Below are 8,864 nucleotides of genomic sequence, written 5' to 3' on the forward strand. Positions count from 1 at the left end.
AGTCATACATATACTGAAGTCATAACTGCAGAGCTCTTGGGGCACTTGGGTGGCTCAGTTGGTTAAGCATCTGCCTTTGGCTCAGGTCATGATCCCAGAGTCTTGGGATCAAGCCTCGCATTGGGCTCCCTGCTTGGTGGTAACCGGCTCCTCCCTCCTGCTCGTTCTCTCTCTCTCTCTCTCTCTCTCTCTCTCTCTCAAATAAGTAAATAAAATCTTTTTAAAAAATATAACTTCAGACCTCTCTTTACTCCCTGGTTGGCTGGTCACACTGATCTCAGGATTTGACACACTTTAAGATCTATGTTAGATTAATTTTCAGTTGTTCTTTAAGTTAACTTGATTTTCCAGTCTCTTGCTTCTCTGGCTAAGGAAAGGGAGTCACTTTTAAGAAGCTGGAAATATTCGCATTGAATGCCTTTAGCCAGTTTATTTGTGTGGCAGATATGATACTTTTATTTAAATTTCTTCCCAGAAGCAAAAAGGAAAATGTTACCCTGTGACTTCTCTACTTTCCGTATAAACCACAAGTCCTTTCTGGCAGCGAGTACAACATCATCTTTTTTTGTTTTTGTGATCATCTTCATTGGCACAAACCTTTCTTTAAACCTGACCATTTACAAGACTTGCTTGCTGTGCAGGAATCTGGACTGCACACATATGCTATTGCTGATATCGATATTTTCGTCACTGCTTAACTTTATCAGAAAAAGCATGTCCTGCTGTTAGGCAGAGTGTCACAGTCAGGCTTGCTTCTACAGCTTGAAATATTTCCCTGTGCTTTCCTTCAAAGTATGTGACTTGTCAACTGAGAAGATAGAAGCCTCTTTACTCACCTTGGGTTTGAGTTAGACCCGTGAGGGTTCTGGGGTCCGTGCATGCACCCTTGCTGTGCTACATCACCTACTGGCTGGTCCATTTAATACAAGCTAGAGGTTTCTTTGCAAGAAAAGCCTTGCAGGATTTAGTATTATGAACTTACTCTTCCTGAGCCTGGATTCGTTGATGTCTCTCCGATAAAACGCTTCTGTCTTCTTTTCTCTATCCATTTTTCAAGATTGAATCAGTATTCCCAACTCCATTCCATTCTTTAAAAATAACTGAGAAGACACTGAGATGGAGAAAGGGAATGGATAGGGTGCAAAGATGAATTGTGTGAGTTTTCACTGGGGATTAATCATACCTGGTTTGATTTTCTGGAATAATAGCATCACTATATAAAGTTATTGCATGCGGAACTGCTTTTTAAAGTACAGAATTCTCTAGAAATACAAAGACATGTAATATTTATTACAGGAAATAAATAACGTGTGGACGACAAAAAAAAATGTTGATTCCTCCTCCCCCAAATAAAAGGAAAATAAATTAAAAATAAGAATGTTGGCTTCCCAAACTATATGAACCATCTGACTTAAACCAAGAGGCAAAGTGCTTGAACTGCTATTGGAAGGAATTAGGGCCCGAAGCCCCCTCCTGGGCATGCCCTAGGCTTTCTGTAGCAGTGGTTCGCAAAGTGTGTGCCCCACTACCCCTTCCCATAGTAGCAAGGGCATCACCTGAGGACTTGTTAGAAGGACAGGTTAGCAGGTCCCACGCATCACCTCCTAATTCAGGAAGGCTGGGGAGAGCCCAGCATGTGTTTTTCTGTGGGCAACTCCGGGCAATCCTAGTGAACAATAAGGTTAACTTGATCACAGTCGACTTGATCACACCCTCCCTGTATTCCTCTTCTGAAACTTTCTTTTGCTTTCCTGGTCCTCCTTCCCTTTCTTAAATTCCACTCTTTCAAAGACACTCCTGTCTGGCATGTGTAGCAGTGTTGGCTGTGTGTGCCTTACTTCTTGTTGGACCCTATGAGATCCTGTCCCCTGTCCTGGTAAATTGCATTGACCTTCCTGGTTCTTCACACTTCCCTCTATACAGGCCCGTTGGGGGAGCCCTCCTATACTGGTTCTGGGTTGGGTGTTCTGATTCACTTTGGTCAGTGAGGTAGTATGAACACATACAGAAGCTCAACAAGCTCTTGAGTACCTCTGCCTCCTCTTCTGTTCCTCTGCTATTGTCTTGTGAAAATGCCTGGGCTCATGGAAAAACAGGAGTCTGCTAGAGATTCGCACAGCTGCCTGGCTGACCTGTGACTGACTGCAGACACATAAGTGAATCCCTGGCCAACTCATCAACTCCTTGGAAATTAAAAAAAAAAAAAAAAATGGTGGTTTTGTTTGAGAAGCCACTGAGTTTTGGGATGGTTTGACACCCAGCGAAAGCTAGCAACTACACCTGTCAAAGGAGTCTTACTGTCTCAGCTAAGAGGAGGAGGGCAATACAGAGACCCCATCTCAGGCTCTTAGAAGTCACAGCCATCAAGTTGAGAGACGTGACCACGTCATTAAGTGTGGGTAGAACCCAAGCATATTATTAAGTCAAAATGAAAATTCGTGGTTGGGTCTTTCAAGTGGCCGGTTTGAATTAGTTGCCACTGGAGAGTTTTCTCTTTTAAACAAACTCAATATCGTTTTCTAGACTTTTTTTGAAACCCAGGGGTTGCCTTCATCCCTGTGTCCTTTACACCCTTCCATCTGTATTTCTTCTTTGCAGACCTTCTACTAACTTCGCCCAAAGCCACCCAGGTGAAATGAGATTTGCAGGGAGACACCAGGGCCGATTAAACAGATCTTTCATAGGAAGGATGATCACAAAAGCAATCTCTTATGTGGCTGAAGCAAATAAATGGATGCAGTGGATATTTTACACTCTCGCTTTTGAAATCTTGAGGATGGAAACTCCCTGAACATTGTAACTTAGAAGGTGAGCAGAGACTATTTCATTCTCCAGACAGCTTCCCTGCCTAGCTTTCTCTCTTATAGGGCTTAATATCCACTATTTTAAATATTTTCATACGGCGATTGGTGTTTTATTTTTGGTAGATAGAATAGGACCCCTTAACTGAAATCTAATACTTGTTTTAGTGGAAAACTTTCTACGGTGACATGAAATTTTGACTGGACTATGTACACTCTGTCTTCCATGACCCCTTACTTAGGAATGGACTTGGTTTTTCAAGCAGTTCTCCCTAGAGGGCACCATATCCTCACTTCCCACTTGGTCCTTCTAACGTTGGCTGCTGGCCCCTAACATCATGTGAGGTTGAAGTCATTTAGATTACCACACTGGAATCTTTGAGCAAATCTATCCGCAGCGGAACCCTCATTTTAGCATGATAAATGCATACCTTCCTGCACGTATTTTGTTTAAGCATTATGGCGAGGGAGACATGGTTTATGCATGGAGGCATTGGTGTTTACTTGTCATGGTTGTGGTTGTTGAGTTCAGCTTCGTACATCTCTGTGTCAACATAAAGTGGCCTGCGGAACATTCTGGACATCTGGTGGAGTATCAGCTAGGATGCTGAAGAGGGACTCAGGGGACTGTGCTTTCATATTGTGTATGTCGCCACAGGAGTTACTTGCCTCATTGCATTTCTGTTTCCTTATTTTTAAGTTGGGAGAGCTGGTCATGATTTTTTTTTTCCAGGATCCCACCAGCTCTTTGATATGATCTTTGATACATAATAATAGTTCTGTACAGTTTGATAGAGGAAGTGATACCAGTGTTCCTAACTACTAATTCTAAGGAAATTTAGGTAGTTACCAGTGATATTTTGGTCAGCCTGACGCAAAAGATCTTAAATTTTGAGAACTAAATGACAACTGATGATTGAAAAACTATAGATGCTAATAGATACATTTTTGCGTCTCTTTTAAAAACATGAATATTTTCATAAAATCAGCATAAGGTATAGGTTTAAAATACTGGCTCAGAGGAACAGGTGTCAGTTACTCCAGATCTATTACTATGCATAACAAAGACTCTTCCCCCAAGAGATGGTTGTTGAATGAGTGGCAGGATGGCTAATTCCACTTCAGCATAACTTTTATCTCAGAATATTCTTTATTATGCGGATTTAGAATTTATCTCTCTGGACTTCAAGCAGTGGCTTTAAATGTACTCCTTTGGGTCATATTGAGCATATTTTATTTGCTGTAGATGAAAAGTTATTTTTATTTTGCCATCCCACTACTAAAATAGATGGTAAGAGTTTCTCAAAGTATGAGATGCATATCAGTGGCATGCTCTTTATTAGGCATAATTCTTTTTACATGGCCATTTTTAAATTTTTTATAACAATTCTCATGCCTTACATAGTCTTATCTTTCTAAATCTAGTCATCATTCTTTAGAACTTCCTTATGCACGTTACTGTCCTCCAAATGGATCAATGGTTTGTCCATATCCTTGCTATTCTGTCATCAAGAACTGAACATTGTTTTCAGCATTTTATCAGGGCCAAGAAGATCAGGATTACCATCACTTTTTATGCTAAATACTGTTTTTCTGCCAATACAACTTAACTACATGTTGGCTTATACTAATACCCACTTTTTTTTTCATGAATGTGCAGGCTAGTCAATTCTAGGTCATCTTTTTTTTTTTTTAATTTAAATCAAGATCTACTTTTAATCTTCATGGGAGTTTGTTTTCTTAGACTTAGCCTGTGTGTGGGAACATTTTGGATTCTGGATATGTCAACCAATTAATTACTTCTGCTTCTACCTCTAGGTCATCTACAACAAACTAGCCCCATGACCTTGTCACATATTCCATTCATGCATGTATCTAATTCAACAAAGCCAAGAGATAGGAGTTAATACTCACTGCTAGAAACCACCCTCCAATGTGTCCATAAAAACATCTCTGAGGTCTTATCAGAAGCCTTTATAAAATTTATACAATCATCCTAGCTCCAGGTAAAAGGAAACAAGATTATTGTGACCTGACTTGATGTCAGTGATCTGTAGTGACTGTTCATTACCAACTTTTCCTTTCCTAAGAGCTGACAAATCACCCCATTAATGTCCACTCTAGAAATTCGCTGGAAATAAATATAAAGCATGATGAGAGATTGCAGAATTTCACATTCTTTTTATAAATTTTGCGATGCGTTTGTACATCTCAAGTCTCCTGGCCTGCCCATATGCCCCCAGATTCCCAGTTGCGGGTGAATGAGTTTTGTAATACACCACAGTCTTATCTCTTGGGCTTGGAGTTTGAATCCTCAGGACTGCAAGTCCTCTGTTAAAACTGGGAGCTGGGAGCAGCCTGGGTGGCTCAGCAGGCCTTCAGTCCAGAGCATGATCCTGGAGACCCAGGATCGAGTCCCACGTTGGGCTTCCTCTGTGGAGCCTGTTTCTCCCTCTGCCTGTGTCTCTGCCTTTCTCTCTCTCTCTCTGTGTCTCTCATGAATAAACAAATAAAATCTTAAAAAAGAAAACTGGGAGCTGTATTTTCCCCTTTCCAAGGTTTGCTTTACACTTTGGAAGCACAGGTCATTGTTGGGAAGATACAAACAATATGAGATACCAATTTTTACATCCATCAATATTTTTCTCCAACTCTAAGTGGCCAGCCTATAGCATCCTTGCTGTTTTTCTTTCTCCAAATATAAATTAGAACTATTAATATGAATAACAAGCACACTCAAACAACTCCTGTTGGACAGTGTATGATAGGTATAGTAGAGAAAATAGGAGAAAGACAGAGAAAGCACTGTGATCATAGGGCATCAGCAAACACACTTTTGAGCTAGTCTTTGAGAAATGAGTGCCATTTTGACTGGAAGCATTGAAAGTGGCTCTAAGTGCAAAGTGGGAGGAGCAAAGACAAATGGGTGAGTGCTTGAATATTTAAGACATTTGAGTAAACTATTATCTTACCTAGTGGATAAGAATTGGATTGACAAGGGCCTTGCTCCTCATTTTGAATCACCTGATAATCTTAAGGAAGGTTTGGAAGTTTTCTTTTCTTTTTTTAAAATGTATTTGTTCATGAGAGATACAGAAAGAGAGGCAGAGACACAGGCAGAGGGAGAAGCAGGCTCCTCATGGGGAGCCCCATGTGGGACTTGATCCCAGGACCCCAGGATCACGACCTGAGCTGAAGGCAGACGCTCAACCACTGAGCCACCCACGCATCCCAGTTTGGAAGTTTTCAGATAAAGTTGTGATATGAGTGAATTTGTAAAACTTCACCTAAAAGAGAAGGATTGCAGTAGGAAACAGCACGAGGGGATTTTACAGTGACCCCTGCCCCTCAAGCAAAGATCGCAATAAACGGAAGGTGTAGAAACAGTCCATACAGTAAAGGTGGGGAGAAAAAAATGATGATTCTATATTAATCAAATTTTTAAAGTATACATACTTTGTATTTACTCTGTCTTGGAAAATTACTTTACCTGCCTCCCTCCCACCTCCACCCCAAAATTAGTACTCTTTCCCAAAGTGTGAACTGTGTACTGCTAATCATACTAAAGATTGTTTCAGGTGGTTTCACACATAGCTCTAAATAACATCGACCCCTCCCCTACCCCCCCAAAAAAACAAAAACCAAAAAAACCATTGACTCACACTGTGAAAAGTTACTTTCTTTTTGATTCTCTTCCAATACTCTTGATTACGCCAATGACAAAGTCTCAGTTTGGATTCAGTTTGGCTTTCCCGCCTGCCTAACGTTTGCTGTTCTCCCCCTTCTGACAAAGAGAGCGTGGGTTTGGGCTTAGGCTTTGGTAGGCCACGTTGGGTATGTAGAATGAGTGGCATGGGTAGAATTTGCCAGGTGAAATCAAATGGCTGCATTGACTTAGTTTTGTCCTTCTATTTTTAAACTACTTTTCATTATTGTGCTTCTGGCAATTGACGCTATTTCACTTACGGTCAAGGCATACAGTGCTAATTTACAATAAAATAACTCTAGGAAATAATCAAGACACCGATTCAAAGGATTTTAAGAATATGTTAGCAGGCAATAGAGCAAAAATCAAGGTGCCGATCCATGAGGAACATTCGATCAACACGGCTGTCCTGAAAGTCCAATCTGAATTGCCAGAACTTTACATGTTTTAAAGATATTTTTCTCTCCACTGAATTGGCCGGTGATTGAAATTGTGCTCTTGTGTCCCCAAGACCTTGCCTGGTGACTTATGGAGGATCACATGGTGTTTGCTCTTCTCCATGAGAGTGGCAGCAGGGGCAGCAGGGGCCTGTTCTCCTCTGGAGCATTAAAGCTACTACTTTGACTCCTGGAGATTTGTAGCTCTCCTATGGCAATGGTATTCCTCTGATATAAGGTAATATTCTATTTCATGACAAACAGGTATTTTTCTAAAGAGAACATGAAGTCCCACCTCTCAGTTCACTTCCAAATTGACTCTGATCTATCTAATGACCTCTTTTCTAAAATTAGTTTCATGGAGGGTGTGATTGATTTCGAGCTCTTTTATAGATTTAATTTAATGTTCATTCCCTCTTGTATCATTGCCCAGCTTGAGTGAAGATGATCATCCATATGATTGGGGAAATAAAGCAAGGCCAGGACCGCTCCTTTGAGGGCCAAGTGCAGACCTGTCTAATCCCTGAGTTGGGAAGCTAGGCCATATGAACGCTGATGGATAGACCCTAATGGCCCTTTTAATGCAAACAATTGATTCTGGAGGCAGGAAGCTGCTGGAAGGGTCTGCTCTGAAACCCTGCATCAGCACACTAGGCCTTCCTGCTTTCCACTTAGGAAAATAAATGCTCTCTAGACTTTTCAAGCAGTCCTGTGGCTTTATGCTTAGAGCCCATATTCTTGAGTCAAAAAGATGAGTTCAAACTCGGCTCTACCGAATGTTAATACCAGCTGTGTGGCCCTGGGAAGTTACCTAACCTCTCTGAGTTTCGGGATTCTCAGCTTTAAAATAGGGATGCATTAGTTGCCTAGGGCTACCATAACTAATTGCCACAAACTAGGGGACTTATAACAGATTTATTCTTTCACATAGCAGAAGACCAAAATCAAGAGGCAGCAGGTCTGCACTCCTTCTGAACTTTTTGGGGGTGAATCCTTCTTTACCTTTTCCAGTTTCTGGTAGCTCCAGGCCTTCCTTGGCTTGTGGCTGCATCACTCCAATCTCTGACCCAATCTTCACATGGCCTCGCCTCCTCTCTCTATGTCCCCCACCCTACTTTTACAGGGACACTTGTCTTTGGATTTAGGGCCTACCCACATAATCTAGAATGATATCCTCTTAAAATCCTTAACTTCATGACATCTGCAGAGACTTTTCCCAAATAAGGTCACATTCACCAGTTCCAGGGATGGGGAGGGGGGCACATGTTTTGGGGAGCACCATTTAACCCGCTACAATGAATCCCCATACACTTACATCACAGATTAAATGAGAAAATGCTGAGCATACAGGACATGGTCAAGAAATGTTAGTCATCATCATCTTTATGATTATTAGATAGCTCCTTGATTTTGTTATTATAGTATCTGCATTTGATAGACCTAACTGAACCTAACAGTGAGTGCTGTAATAATTAGATCTGAGGAGAAGATGTAAGATTCTGGTGACCTTTGAGCACTTTATGCAAGAAAACATAACTTATTTCCCCAAAGTGGCTTGGGAGTCACACTCCCATTTATTTATTATCAGAATAAATGTACGTCATAGAACTTTTTAAAGGGATGGGTTTTTTTTTTTTTTCTGTAGTTTTAGCAGACAATGAAGGCCATCAGGGATCCAAAATCCTAATGATATAACAACAGCTCCGTTCCATACAATTTGGAAAAAGGACTACTATTAGATAAAACTTTCATCTGAAGCTAAAATAAGTGAAAATTATTTCTGTGGCTCTGGCTTGAGCCACTTTCAAATAAAAGCTAACAAAATCAATAAAGCCTAATTCAGGATCGCGGGTCTTTTCTCTGATTCTGATTGAGAGAGTTGCACTACCTAGAGGTCATTCTGCTCCTAAGATCCACATC

The sequence above is a fragment of the Nyctereutes procyonoides genome, unplaced genomic scaffold (assembly GCF_905146905.1).
Source record: "Nyctereutes procyonoides isolate TBG_1078 unplaced genomic scaffold, NYPRO_anot_genome, whole genome shotgun sequence".
Classification (NCBI taxonomy): Eukaryota; Metazoa; Chordata; class Mammalia; order Carnivora; family Canidae; genus Nyctereutes; species Nyctereutes procyonoides.